Consider the following 15,185-nt stretch of genomic DNA (forward strand, 5'->3'; position numbering starts at 1 on the left):
AGAAACATTAACGAATAAAATATAATTATTTTATCCCGAAAGCAGGGAGCGGAAGATCAAGTAGAACAAGCCCGGTGAGTCAGACACATGGTACATGTCGATATTACGTCGCACAGTTAATATTGGTAACATATCTACGGTGAACTTTATTATCGGTAACATTTCGTGCGCATATTGATGTTTTTTAATATAGAATTTATTATAAAGGATTTTTTATCAACATAAATAAGTATTACATGCTATAATTGCACGCACAAATAAATATCATCGTTACGAAGATTAAAATGACAAGTAGAACAAACGCGCACGGACGGACACGTAGTGCATGCTGATATCTGGTCAGACGGTTTAGTGGGGGCGGATAATACAGCTTTCTGCAAAGTTGTAGTGGATAAAGCGTGCAACGTGTATGCTGCACAACCGAAAAGATGGCGAGAACGACGAAAGAGTTACGGGCTTTCGCTGACATAAAGACCGTGCTACATTCGTATACAGCGTGCATACGAGCATGTCGCAGTAATGCGGACAGTCTGATAAAGATTGCGTGTTGCACTGCGTATACTGCAGATTTATCAACACGCACAGAGTATTGCAGTTCCATGCAGCTATTTTTGAACGAAAAATTCTAGAGGAAATTAATTTTACAAGACCCGCTTCATCCTCAATGCTCTCTCTCCGAAATATCAAGGTCAACGTTCTCGAATTTTCTCGGAGAGGACACTTCCAAAATAACGTGCAACCGCGTATAAATAAACGTTCTCGCAACCTTATCTCGACGATACCCGCGTCGGTCGTGATTCGAGCGCTTAATATCACGATCGTAATTATATACACTGTCGATGCGCTGTTCAATCAGCTCTGTGTAATCGTCCTCCTTGACGCTCACCTCTGATATTAGAGCCTAAATCCCGCGCAACTGGCGCGTGCAAAAAGACAGATATACGCGCATGCAGAAAGAATGGACGATGAAGGGGGTGGGTTGGGAAACGGGGCAGAGAGTGAGAGACAGACGGTTCTCTTGATGCGTGCACCACCCCGGTGCCGTAACCTCTAACCTATTCCCTCTTGTCAGAGGGGGTCGGCAGGTAGAGTCCCTGGAGAGTGGGACGGCGAGGTTGAAACGTGTGGTGCGCTCGAGAGGATCGCGTGGGGGGGGGGGGGGGGGGGGCTGTACTTCTGAACCGGAGGTAGTTGACCCGGCGTCCCTGTTGCCACGACGACGATCCCGTGACGTCACGGGACAAGCCGGGGTTTATGGGTGACCCACATTCCAAAAATAACCGTCACCGACCTGCCCCTCATCCCATCGGCCGGCGCTCTCACCCTTCGCCTTCTCCGCCACCATACACGCATAGATATACATATATATATATACACGTGCGCCAAACCGTCGACGCCGCCGTCCCCTCACGTATCCTCCAGTCTCAACACGATTCTTCCTTTTCCTTGCGGCGCGTTATCCTCTCTCTTCGTTCTTCCTACAGTCGTCCTCGCGGCTGAAACAGGAGGCTGTCGTCGCGCGTCAAACCATCCTCGACGAAGGACCGGACTTGACGAGGAGAAGGGATTGGAGGGGGGGGATCGAGGTGCACGCAGGGGCACTCGAATGCCCCTGTTATCGATTGACAACTGATGAAAAACGCGCGTAAATGCACCAAGCTGATCGTATGCTATTCTCGCGATCCTGTAGATTGTCGCAGGATCGCGACGCAGATTCATTAGAGCGAACCGACAAGGCATGATAGAATGCAGAAGAATGATGACGCTTGCTTTCAATAGGATCGGGAAAATTTCACATACTTTCTGCCTGATGATATGTAAAATGGACTTTTTTATTTATATTTTAGACATTAAGCTGCGAATCCTTCATTATTATTATCCTAGAATTCAAATTGCGCACGCAACATTGAGTTTGCAAAAATCATAGATACCGTTGAGAAAGATAAACAAAACGTCAATATGCTGATGTATTTCAATATTTTAAATACAGCTTGAATATTTTAACAACACTCCAATGTCTCTAGTAGATTTTATTTTTTTATTTATGTAAACGTACTCGTGGCATTTCATAGAATTTTATTTTATGATACAATCCAGATTCGTCTATGATATTGCGTCGCAAACGTCTAAATTTCGACGAATATTACGCAAGCTTGACGATTGCTGTGCATTTGCGCGAATTAAATGAGGTCGCGAGCACACCGCTGTAAGGTACATACAAACCAAATAGTTCACACCCGTGAAATTCGCGGTTCGCAGAATTTTGCTAAATAAATAAACGAGTTTGTCTATTACCGCGGGGGCTTTTCTTACATTGGGGAAATTTCCGTAGAATCTCGTGGAATATGTGTGGGTATGCTTTCACGGTGATATCTTTCATGGTAGCCATAGTGACCGGTCAATACCACAATTTAACACGCCGGAGAATAATAGATAATACTTACCTATCGCCTGTATCATAAAGCCGAAGACATCGTGCGGGCTTTATACAAAATATGTTGGATCTAGCAAATCATCTTTTACTAAGGGATTTTGCAGCAAATTTGGGATCGATCTTTCCAAACGCATTGTTCCCGTAACGTTTCTCGAGATCCATACATTCTTAAAATATAGCATTACAATGTCAAAAAATCTTATGTCCTTTGATTCTTTTGATATTTGAGTTATTTACGCCATCGAATATCATGTAGCTGCGAAATTGAAACTTTTTACTTTCTGAGAGAATAAAATTGCATGGTGCTTTTCGAAGTCTATGCATTTTTTTCAATTTATAATATTATACCAAAAGTCTTAAATCTTTCTGATTCTGATATTTGAACCGTTTAATATCAATACAAATTTTAATATTTACTTATTTTAATTAAATATTAATATTTCGTGCAAAATTTAATATTTACCTCTCACCTTCTCTACAGAATTATAAAATTTGTTAAAGTTGACGTGTCGCTTTTCTTTCCTACAAAGGACGAATCACAGTTAAATGCGCGACAAATGGACGGACATACAAGGACGTCCGGCTTCGACGGCAGTAACCATTTTAATCCCGCTCCTTTTTTTCAATGAATCGGGCGACCGAGCAAGGGGGCAAGTATCCGCGGGAAGTCGATGGGGTGCTTCGACCCCACGACCTAGTTTGCGCCCCCGTGACGTCACACCGACGTCATTGCCCGGGGAAAACTAGGTCGGGCGGACCCAGGCGGACCGCCGGAAGAGAGGTCGGAGGGTTTATTGAGAAATTCCCTCGACTGGATTCGGCCCTATCGAGGACAAATTTTAAATCACCAGGAAGAACTTTGCCCTTCCCATATATTGCACATTCAATATTAATAACATCGCGTACCAGAGATATTTGTAAATCCGAAGTGCCTTTATCTCGCACGATACTTCTCACATTTGAAACAAGAATTATTATTTAGACATTTAGTCTTGATATCAATATAGCTGTTGCTTTATTTCTATTGTTAATATTTATCACTCAATAATGTAGTAGATGCGATGAATTTTAGTAATAATTCTATTGTTTGTTTTGAGATTTTTTGTAATTGACGACTTTTCCTGGTTTCTGACAGGAACCCCAAGATTTTACAGAGCTACGTTCTAGTTTATTGATCGCAAATTATCGAGGAAAATTTTATACTAAATGTGTTATATTATTATTAACATAATTTAATAATATCAACAAAATAAGACGTTCTTGTTAATTTTATCTTTTATTTATTTGACTGATGTAACGCAAAATTAGAATTGGATAAGATTACTTTGTATTTTAAGTAATTTATTAAAATTGCAACTTACTAAAGTAAATATGTAATGAACTATAAAACAATTACATAATTTTTTATCTTTTTAAAATCGATTTTTATCAAAAATTGTTATCAAGTACACACGGAATGCCCGAACACATAAAATTGCATCAAATTTTAATAATTTGATGCGTATATATATATTATTGTATTACACATCTAGATATTTATTTAGCACGATTGTGAAAAGTCAAAAACTAGATTGTTATTTGTGTGTGTGTGTGTGTGTTGTGATTAATTAATTTATTGTATCAACTATTATCAATATTTTAGCTTTAATCTTAATCTATTTAATTTTTCACGTATGTGAAACATTTAGAGATCCCGAACTGTCAAACAGTTCTGAATTATGATACATAAATATCTAAACACAATACGCTCGCCACTAATTGTCAAAATTCTGGTTCAACTAATTGGTTCTTTATGTGTACATCATTATTGATTTTGTATATACATATCAACATAACTCAGGAAGCGATTCACTGTTATTTGCGCAACGGAAGAGAGGAAAGATAAATGACAGGGAAACTTATTCATTCTTGAACCTTCATTCAGCTGACGTATTATCCCGGTCGGAAGAACGGGCAAAAAGATATCGGCCGTGATTCGGGGGTCGCGAAGACAACGCTGGTCGACAATAGGCCGACAGGGATGAATTTTGGAAAAAGTCGCGGGACATGCCGAAAGCTCGAAAGCCGAACGGGTTGGCAAATCTCATGAATGGCCGCGTAATGTGAATGAAGCTCCACTGACCCAGTTTTGCTTGGCGCCCCTGCATCCCCCGGTCTTCCCGCCCCTCGCTCTTAGCCGGGGAGAGCGAGAGAGAGAGGGGTTGAGAAGAGGGGGGGAGGAAAAGAGAGAGCATCCCCCGCCAACTGCATCGCGTGGGCGTTACGTCAGGGACAGGTTATCGACTGCACCAGCGGCCGCACCGAGAATATTAATTCGCGGCATCGATTGGAAATTCGCGCGATAACACGCCAATCGCCACGCCGGATGTAACGAACGAGCGGCGAGACCCTGATGAGATTACAACTTTATTTGCCACAAAAGGCCGCACCATTCTGCTGTTTTTAGCGCTAGGCAATTGTATCGAATGGCCATTAATTGTAGGACTATCTACAATTTTTTTTTTCCCCGACTATTTTACTTGTGTTTGTGTGTGAACGTCGAAAATTAATTGTACCAAAATAGAACTTGTGTGTGTGTGTGTGTGTGTGTGCGCGTGTGTTCTCCAAATTCGCATTGTACATTCCACAATTTCCACATCTCAATATTATTACGTTAATTTATACACAACCATCTTACATCTCTTTTGCTTTACATATTGTGCATTGACAAATCTCTAATGCTATTTTAATGTGCTAAATTACTGATAATATCTATAACTTATTTATACATTTTCTGCTGAAAATTACCGATTATAATATTGATTTTAATCATATCCACTATGCGCATATAACTGCATCCACCGAATCGCTTCGGGGGATCTTTCATCTTTCACAAGAGCACTACGCATATAGCGAAAGACAAATTGCGCGAGGAGAAATCGCTTCTGTAAATTCGGGATAAGTGAGTAACTAAGAAACAATTCCAAGGCGACGCAAACGACGTCGAGCGAGGGGGGAGGGAGGGGGGGGGAGGGGTCCGATCCACTTTTCGAAGGACGAAATTTCGGTCTGGCCGACTCCCGCCGTTGCATCCATGTCGACGGCGCGCGGCGGGAGGGATAACCCGGGATCGCGGGGGTAGGGTAGAATGACGTCAGGGGATGACGCGGGGCGTCGAACTCTCGTTGGCAAGCGAGCATAGGGGTGCATCGACCTGAAACCCCCGGTTGCCTGGCTAGGACTCTCTCCGTCTCGCGCGCGTTTCCCCTCTCTCCGTCCTCGTCGCACGCGCGGCCCAGCATCAGTCCACTGCATCCCGACTTCGTCGTGCTGACGGAAAATGATGGGAATTTTTGAAGGGGTGACCGAGCGCTTGCACAATAAAAAAAATGGCGTTGCGTTTAGGGAGAGCGCTAAGAGTGGAGCCAGGATCGTTGCTTCTTGAATCAAACGTGGCAATTCGCGCAGGGAAAGTGAAAGAAAATGACAGAATTGTCGGAGCGGAATCATAATATTATTGATATCCTTCGCATCGTAAACTTTTATAGTTGTGGATTTTTATAAATTTGCCTAAATACTTATTGGATTAGATCGGACACGCTGAATCTGTATACAGGAGTGACGTAATCTTGAGAAATTTCTTACACGAGGATTGAATTAAAAGGGCCTTCAGTGGGGGCCACGTGCCACGTTGTAATCGACCTACGGAGAGCGGCGCTTCCGTTACAATGAACAAGTTGATTTCCCGGGGATAACTGGCGTATCTCCCACTGGAGCAATTGGCGCGACGCGAAGATGTGCGGATCGTCTCTACCTCGAGTCGGCATATGAGGGTCGAGCGGCACGAAAGCTCACACGGGATCGCGAACCTGAAGGGCAGGGAGGGGGATGGTGGAAACTGGGTGAATGAGGTTGCTGGAGAAGAGCATCCGGCGGTAGTGGTGGCTGCATCGTTGCTGCTTCTCCAACCGTGTATTTTTGGAATCGTTGAATTAGGCATCCGGGACAGACGTCACTTCTGGGGTGCCTGGGCGCGATTCCGGAGTACGTAGCCTGCCGATGGGCAGGCAAAAGAGGGGCGGGAGAGAGAGAGAGAGAGAGAGGGAGAGAGAGACGCAGTTCTTGCGTGAGGAAATGGGGCGACGATACGCGACGATGCCGTCACTACGCTCGGGACGGGTTTGAGTATCGGCTGCGATCGGATCGATTATCGATTGAAAAGTATCACGGCCGATATTATTTATGAGCTTGTTCCTTAACGTTCCTCAATGATTGCGCAAGGTCATCATGTATGAACCGGTACGCAGCGCGCGTGAATAAGGCACGGCAGGAATGCGATTTTCGAAAGCTACGCCGAAGCTTCTAAAGTCCATCCTTGCTCTATTTTTGCATTAAATTTTTCATTACAATCCCTTGATGAAAATAGGTATGATATTAAATTTACCTCACATAGATACTTTGTGTTTTAATTGATCATTAAGCATTGCTCAGTTTTTTATGCTACGCACTTGTACCATTCTTTTTATAGCGCTACTGTAATATTCATACGATTGATAATGATATATGAGCCGTTCGAAAGTCAAACTGGCTAACTCCATCAAACAAAACTCCATCAATTTATTCTATTCGTAGAAAGTAAAATGCCAATCGTGCGCTTTGATACTAAAATTGGAAGAATTGCAAAAAGTAGAGTTAATCAGTTTGGCTTCTGAACGATTCATATGATTTATGATATGCAATTGCGAATATCCAGCTAAACCAGTTGAGTCTCCGATTGAAGGGAAACTTTGCTTATCAGCGAAGAAATATAGCAAAGAAAAAAAATAGATTAGTAGAAGAATCTTCTCTCCTGCATATCCTGAAAATAGTCTTTACCCAGGCCAGTAGAGCGACAGGCAAGAGGGTGGAAAGGGAGTCAGAGAGAGGGATAAAGAGAGAAAGAGAGAGAGAGAGAGAGGGCGATCTTCTGGGAGCCACGTGGTGCGGCATGCGCGGGACAATCAATGCAGTGACGTCATCGTCACCGTCAGCCCGACCAATCGCGGGTTTGCTCCATTCAAACCCGCTAGCCTCGGGGCCTCGAAGTGGAAACTCGGTGAGTTCCATCGGACTTTGGCCCGACTGCAGTTCGGCCTCGATCACTGAGAGGCGCGAATTCGAGCGGTCGGACGCGCTCCGCTCGGCGGCCCGTTCACGTCACTTTCGCCGAGCGATTCTTCACAGAGAATTGTCGAGTCCGTCCGCGAACGACACTACCACGGATCGCAAGTGGCATCGCAGCAGAACAGCCCGCGAGCAAATCCTCAGGTGGCGTGACAGAGCTGGCACACGAAAAGCAGCGATAACTCACAATCCAGAAGAAAGAGCAGATCTGGTCGCAGAAAGCGTTAAGGAATGAAATATCCTGTGCAAAGGATTTGGGCCAAATATTACGGCACGCGAAAGGATTCTGCGAGGAAGAACAGTGCGAAAATTCTGATTTATCATGGACCGCAGCAAGTTGGGAAAAGGTCAGTTGTGTGTAAAAGTCGAAAAAGTATTAGCTTTAGTCGCGCTTACTGCGAACGGAGACTTTGACGGCAAAAAGTAAATTTTCTTTTATGTACGACAGATATTGTCAATGCTGCAAACCAAAGTTTTAATTTCCATTTAATGCAATTGAAAATTTTAAGCTCTTTAAAGAGGAAATTATATTTCACGTATACTTTTTTATGTAGCGTATACTTGTATATTACACGTCCGCGCCTCTTTCGACTAAATTGTTATAAATGGCACTTGTTTTTGGATTGATAATTTTGAAATCAGATGTTTCATTGTGTGATTTAAAATTGAATATAATAGCAGATGAATACACACGCAATACAAAATTATATAGTAATACAAAATTCGTTGCTTCATCAATAAACAACAAACAATTCTAAAATTGTAAAATTAAAATCTAATATAATATAATAACGATTTGTAAATTACAAAACTTTAAAGATCAAAATTAATTTTTAAATTAGAAAAAATTACGTTGCGTGAATATTTAAAATTGATAAAATGTGTAGAACGCATTAGAAGTATCATTGCGAGAAAGTAACACGTGGTTTGAGATCCAAACATACGCCTACGCAGAATTCTCGACAGACGAGACGCCCACGTTTCGGAAAATCACCATTTAACCGCTGCTTTCTTGCGAGAGTGAGAGTGCGGCGACCTCGCTCTTGTTTATTTCAGAGACCAAAATATTACGTCAAAAAAATTCAATGTTTTAAATTTTTTCTTTCAAACTGTGCTTTTGAAAAGTTTTATATGCGTTATTAAATAATGGTTACAATTAAAATTAAATTAAAATTTGCAGGAAAAACTTTTTTCTCTTAGTAACAAGAGTAAACTGAGAAAACGTTTGATGCAAAATTAGTATCAAAATTGGGAGAAGTTTGTTAAATTTTGCATATTTCAATCGTAAAACATATTTGTCCTCGTTCTCTTGGGTCTCTGGTTACGATAGATTAATTTATCATACTATCATACTATTTATCGTCGAGCGAGAAAGCACAGATAAATCTCCACACATTTTTAATGTTAACGTTTTGTCAGCTTGCGCAAAAAACTCGTTGCGATATGACGCATCTCTGACCGTCACCGTCATTGCCCTACTTTTCAGCCGGTGTACTCGATCGAGCGGGTTAGGTCTAGACGCTTTCGTGGCGCACGGTGTAAATTCTGCGCGACTTAAGAAATTGTGATTTACAAAATTAGCAGTAATAGCGAAAATTATTTAAATTATGCTTCTTATCTCCTATTTCTGCTGCAAGGGAAAAAAATTATTTGCCGCTGAGAAATGTGAAAGCTATTTCGAACTCAAACATATTGCATATCTTTATACGTATTAAACGTCTAATTGCCTGCAGAATCGTATCTTGCACATTATTTAGGCAAAATAATGCGCAAAATATGGTAATATAAAAATTCTTCTCTATTATTTCCAGTAATAGGATAGAATTATTCATGCAATTGCGGAGACAACTTTCTTCGAAGGTGCAAATGTGCTTTGTATCGTCATAAATGTAAATAAGTCTTGATGATACAAGGCGATGACCGTCGATATATAGAATACAAAGCGCGGGATAAGGATACATTATTGCGAGGTGTCCGAAGGAACGGGCAAATTTTCACAGCGGTCGTTTAGTCCAGTTAATTGGGTCAAAATATGGCGTACCCCTCATCCTTGTCATCCTGCACCTTCCGCCGCCGCCACCTCATCCCCCCATGCACCACGACAACCCTGTTACCGAACCCTTGCTCCCCCCTTTTTCCTTGGAATGCACGTCACAACGGGGGAGGTGGTGACGTCGGTGGAATGCAGACGTGCGATTGGCTGAAAGCTTACTGACGTCACGGGGGTGAGTCTCTACATGCGCCTGTATGCAATCCCCCCTTGGACCCCCTGCTATCTCGATCGCAGATCACCCTTCTCCCGTCACGCGCTGCACGCGCGGAGGGGCGCAATAGGCATCGAGAAATGGTGCACGCCAGTTCAAAGCCACAGTTTTCCAAGGCTGTCCGATCCGAGAGGTCGCCGTGCGCCTCTACTCACCTTCTTCGCCGTTCTCCAATTCTTCGTCTCTCTCAGAGACTCCCCTCTACCGCGTTAAAGACCATTCATCGTACTTTCTTCCCGTTCGCGTCGACGTACACACACACACACACACACACACACACACACACACCGTCCCCGCAAAATTCGTTTATTTTATTTCGTTTCGCGGGATTCTCAATCTCTTCGGGCTAAATTGTCCCTTTTTCGTTGTACTTCGTAACGCAATCTGTCTTAACATATTCATAGTTCGAGCAGAAAAGTGATATTAATCATTTTCTCATCCCGAGAAGTAGAAGAGAAGTTTATTAAAACTATAAAAATAGTTTGATAATAATAGTTATAAAAAAAAGTCTACGTTGTGCGCCATGCAGAAATAATCAGGCACGAACATTGAACGTATGTCTTATCGCGCGAGTAGATCAATTTTCGAAACTAATCGTCGAAGAATCAATATCGATTTCTTTTTATTACATTTTTACATTTCTTTTTTTTCATTCATATATTTCTGTACTTATATACCAATCCGGTTACGTTGTCTTATTATTATCCACTCAGTTGTACGTATAGTACGTGTACAGATATATATGGTTAATGAATAAAAGCTAAGTTCGATTTTCTGAAAGGTCCAAAGTTACCCGTAATACCGTAGGTAGTCGAGTTGCTTTAGCCTGACCGAGTTTCCGTGACCTTCGGGTAGAAGCGAGCAGATCGATAAATCGTTGACATTGTCAAATGCGGTAATTTCTTCTGTACCTTGATATAGCAGCGCATAACCCGTTTTATTGATCAAAGAATATTCACGTTCTGTTAGTTTAAATCTGACCGCGGTGTAAAAAGTGTGTATTAATAGTCTTCTGTCGAACTTTTTATAACACTTCCATAAATTGTTCGGAGTCTCTTATCCCCAAATATTTTTCTTGCAAACATAATTTTTCCTCGAAAATTGATAAAAGTTGCATAAGAAAACCGAACAAATATTAAGTAGTTATTTTTAAAAAAATTAATTTATTATTAATGTCTAATTTATCAAAATTGAGTCGAATATCGAGTCAATATCGAGTCGAAATTTTGAACGAGAAAAAAAATGTGAAGAAAAACAACAATTTATGGACAAAGAACTCAGTAAATATCTATATAATTGACGATTATATTTTTTCACGTCAAAACAAATCTATTGTCGAAGAAATTCAGAGCAGGATAGTGCGCGAAATATTCTAACAGTTCACAAAGGATGGTCATTTCTCGGCTACGCGATATCGAGTCGAAATCTCATTGAGAGCGCGCTCCTCGAAGCAACATCCGGACGAGATCATTCATGATCGGTGCGTTAATCGCTCGCCGCGAGCCCATCCGCACATCGGTAGGTAAATCCTTGGCCGGGCGACATCGGGTTTCATAAATAAAGCCCCATTGAAGAGAAGTTCACCGGGGGATGGGGTAGCATGACCTGCTGACCTAGATTTCCCATGACTTGCGTCATTCACAATCTCTCCCCACCAGCCATGCCTCGGCTCGACTACACGCATCTGAAATAGTGGAGGATACAAAGGAAAGTGGCGAGGGAATGAACGGACGGTGGTCGCGAGACTGCAAGACAGACAATCGCAGATCGAACATCGGCGTTCTCGGTTGAGCAGCCTCCGATCGGCGGCACGGCGACTTTCCGTCTTCTTTCAAGGACGCGCGGTATCAAACCGCGATGGTCGCGAGCAAATATCGCGGATCGTGAAACTCGATTTTTCCTCGAGAACAATCGCCGCCGTCAAACATTCCTGAAACAGTGCCGATGTCTATGTTTTAACGCGTACAAGGATCTTTGCTGCGGTAATCGCGACTAAATAGTGGACTAGAGACTTGCTACGGCGTGACCGCGGTGCTTTCTAAGGTCGGAACGATAAATCGCGAAAGTTTCCGGTGCGTGGCGAAACTTCGCAGTGGCTCATCGCGCAATCATCATTGTGCGCAAGGTAAGTCAAGGACGATAGGGTGTGTAGTCCCGCCGAAAGAACCCATGGCTCATGGTGCGCCTGTTGCCTGGCAACTATCCATCCTGGGTCCAATGAGATACATGGGGGCGCACATGGGAGTATCTGGGTCAACCTGCGAGAACTTGGAGAAGAATGGAGAATAGCTTCTCAAGCTCTTGCAGTTACGAAAATGCGCGCGGCCGGTTCCTTATATTTTCGTATATTTCCGCCGACGGGAGTGCTGTAAAAACGTCCGCGATTTACGCGAGGTCGGAGCACCCTCGCCGGTGTCATAAAGTCAATTCGCGTAAGAAGATATCGAGAAATCGCGTTATTAAGAATTGCACATTCTCATCCATCGAATTTTTAGTTGGGTGAAATTATTCGCGTAAAATAAATTGATGCAAAAATTTAATTTCTTTGCAATGCGAGGCGATAAATTTATTAACCAGACGTCTTTTCTTAGTAGTAAAATGTTTTATTACAAAAATTATTGCACACATGCTGTTCGATAACTTTTAACAAAAAAATCAAAGTCGATTGGTAAGAGAGACTAGTTAGACAAAAATCGCGCTTAATAGAAAATCTTAAGCTCGCCCTTGGCTCGTCTTCGTAGTCTCTCCTACTGACCCGAATACCTATATACGGGGTGGCGCGCTATTTATAGAACCACCCCCGATGAACGACCCCAACGAGCGCAATGTAACGAAGGTCTGTATCAAACGCGGACAAGGAGACGCGACGAAACGCGAATGCATTCCAGTACTATTTTATTAGTGTGTAAGCAATCCGACACCGTAATCGAGTGTTTGCCCAAAAATTTTATCAAAAGTAATATAGATTTATAATTAAAAACTAAGAAAAAAACTATTTAATATAAGATACATTATGTCGATATATCAATTTATATTACGCGCGCACGCACAAACGTATATTTCTTTGTCATTCAATTTCTACAGATTTATGTCGTGTCTTTTGCGATAAATATAGAAATTTTAGCTTAAAAGTTAGAAACGGCCAGCATTGACCTTTAGGATATTTGCAGATACGTTCTATTTATACCTATAAGGTCGATAATTTGATATTGCGAGCATTATCGAGAAACCACCTTGAGTTTATTCTTAATCCGATGGGAAGCACTTTATTCTGCGATTTTTCAAGTTACGATGATCTCTTCGACGCTTTTCCATCAAACTTCATTTTTACGTGGCTGTTAAACGCGATATCACGAGATCTTTCAAGAACGTTTAAACTTTAAAACTCCGTTTCGATCGTTAAAATTCTACTTCTTAACTGTGTTACGACTTATGCTTGACGATACGTCGCTGGTTATTCTTGTAGTATCTTCTACCCCTTTTGCCCTGGTTTCGTACCTTGCATCTCTCTCTCTCTCTCTCTTTCTCTCTTTCTCTCTGTGCCAACGGTGACCTCGCTCCCCCTCTGGCGCAACGAGTTCATTGCTCCGGTGCAAGCGTGTTTCCCTCTGACGTCATCAACCACCCGCGCGTCATCGAGCGTCGCTGCCTGACATTGCCGTTACACATATGAATATCGATATAAAAAAATATCTTTTAAATAGTGACGTCAAATACTTCGCCTCGATGCGTTACTTCAAAGGCAAAAGCACTGTTGACGTGCTCGGGAATCTATTAACACGTCTTCTAGTCGTTATAAATACGAGCCGCTGTCTTATCGTTGACAGTAGATAACTGCTGTCAATGTCGGATTGTATTTTCCGACGGAAACGCGATGCGCTTGGGAAAGTAACGCGCGAATGAAACTACAGTACCGATGCCACGGCCGATAGAGTACTGTGCATTGGTAAGGGGTAGTAAATTCCGTTCCTTTACCCTACGTAATGCATCGGTGAGCTTGGTCGACACATTTCCCGTTGCGGTAAAACGTCGCGTTATTCGGTGAGCAAAGGTGAGTCTCGAGCGTAGTGAAAATTGTCTGACCTAACATGCGGCTTTTCCACTTGAAACTCAAAGTAGACTTATTAGACGGAATCTTGTAAAGAAATCTTTTTCCATGCGCATCAAAAGTATTTAGTGATTTTATTATTTAATCCAAAACCTATTTTTCACCTAAAATTTGTTATTTTTTTTTTTAATTTAAATCTGTAGCAATTTTGATGTTATTTAAGTTTCGACTTGCTTTTAATTTAAAGCTTCTTATTGCTTATTCATGCAATTTATTAATATGATTTATATAATAATGCGATTAATGAAATAACATTTAACGTATAAGTAACATTTAATGAATAGGAAATTATTGCAGAGAATTAATAAACCTTACATTGTATTAATTAATATAATGGAAAACTCATAAATATCCAGTAAACATGAAACAATGTCAAGAAGATTTATTAATTTATCGAATCTCTATCGAAAAATTTTCTTTATATGTCGGTCCTATGTGGACCAATAATTTATTACTGAAATACTTAAAAAAATTTAATGTTTTTTTGCACTGACAACTGCGGTCGTTTTTTACGTCTAATCTCCTATATGTATGATTTAGAAAAATCTTAGAGAACCTGTACTTGTTTCGATTTATTAATTTACTTTGAATAGAAAGAAGTAAAATTTATTTCCACATTCAAATAATAAAGCTACATTAAGTCAAGTTGTCATTATTAAAATTATTATTAAAAGTCATTATTAAAATACTTGAAAGTTGAGAACTGAACTTTGTTCCGAAAGTTATTTTTAAGTGTCGACACACATTTTTTTTATGAAATGACTAAGCAAAACATTAACATATGTAGAAAATCGATATTTTTCTACCGGCCATCTGTGCAAATATTAATCGACCTACTTTGATTATACAATACTTATACAAGATACGTTACTCAACTAGCTCATTTCAATAGTACTTTTTAATAGTCATTTTAATAGTAGTTCAATTTTTATCAGTTGTCTTCAATTTTTTAATTGTCTCAATTTGTAATAAATGTCATATATTAGTGGCTAATAAGAGAGATGTCATAAACATATATTAAATGTATATTTTAATATTATATCAATAACAATGCCGATATACATTTATCAAAATTATCTTTAACATAACATTGAATTTAAACAATTTGCTGTGTTAAACACACTATTCTCAGCAAACAATAATAGTAACGTTCTCCAGAAACGGAATCAAAGATCTCCGCCGTTATAAAGAACCTCGTCAAGAGAGGAAAAATTTATTTCCAAATTGTCTTCAATAA

General features: G+C 41.0%; 1 long non-coding RNA gene across 2 annotated transcripts in view; it reads left to right on the top strand.

The window, feature by feature from the left end:
• Window positions 1-519: 519 nt before the first annotated feature.
• Window positions 520-15,185, top strand: part of LOC136999476 (uncharacterized) — a 29,259-nt gene continuing 14,593 nt past the window's right edge. Inside the window, exon 1 of one of the 2 annotated variants that reach the window (XR_010889862.1) lies at window positions 520-7,923. This is a non-coding gene — a long non-coding RNA (uncharacterized lncRNA). Of the gene's footprint in view, window positions 7,924-13,312; window positions 13,892-15,185 lie in introns of those variants that run through there. The other variant, XR_010889860.1, reaches the window with a different exon arrangement.

The sequence above is a fragment of the Linepithema humile genome, chromosome 4, assembly GCF_040581485.1.
Source record: "Linepithema humile isolate Giens D197 chromosome 4, Lhum_UNIL_v1.0, whole genome shotgun sequence".
Lineage (NCBI taxonomy): Eukaryota > Metazoa > Arthropoda > Insecta > Hymenoptera > Formicidae > Linepithema > Linepithema humile.